This window comes from Trypanosoma theileri (assembly GCF_002087225.1).
Source record: "Trypanosoma theileri isolate Edinburgh chromosome Unknown TM35_Tth_35_V1, whole genome shotgun sequence".
NCBI classification, from domain to species: domain Eukaryota; phylum Euglenozoa; class Kinetoplastea; order Trypanosomatida; family Trypanosomatidae; genus Trypanosoma; species Trypanosoma theileri.
This window is the reverse complement of record NW_021639877.1, coordinates 146,431-146,761: the sequence shown is the minus strand read 5'-3', so window position 1 is coordinate 146,761 and position 331 is coordinate 146,431.

The following is a 331-nucleotide window of genomic DNA, read 5'->3' as shown; positions in this document are numbered from 1 at the left end:
TTTTTTTTTTTTTTTTTACCTGCAATGCCCAGACATCGGGTGCTGCATATTTAATTCCTGGGGAGAAAACAAAAACAGAAATGAAAATAAAACAAAAACACTTTAAAAATACGGAGACTCAGGTGTCTCTTATCGTCTGGGCCACCATTCCGTTTCTTTAAGGTAAGGCGAGCACGCCGGCCGCGAGAACAGCACCTGCTGCCACCCACGAAAACATACTGGCAAAGGCGGCGTCCGGGGGTGCTGGCGTTCCAGTGACTGTTGGGACCACCGGAACTGTTGGCTCTTCTGGGAATGTTGGCACTTCCGGGACCGTTGGCTCTTCTGGGAA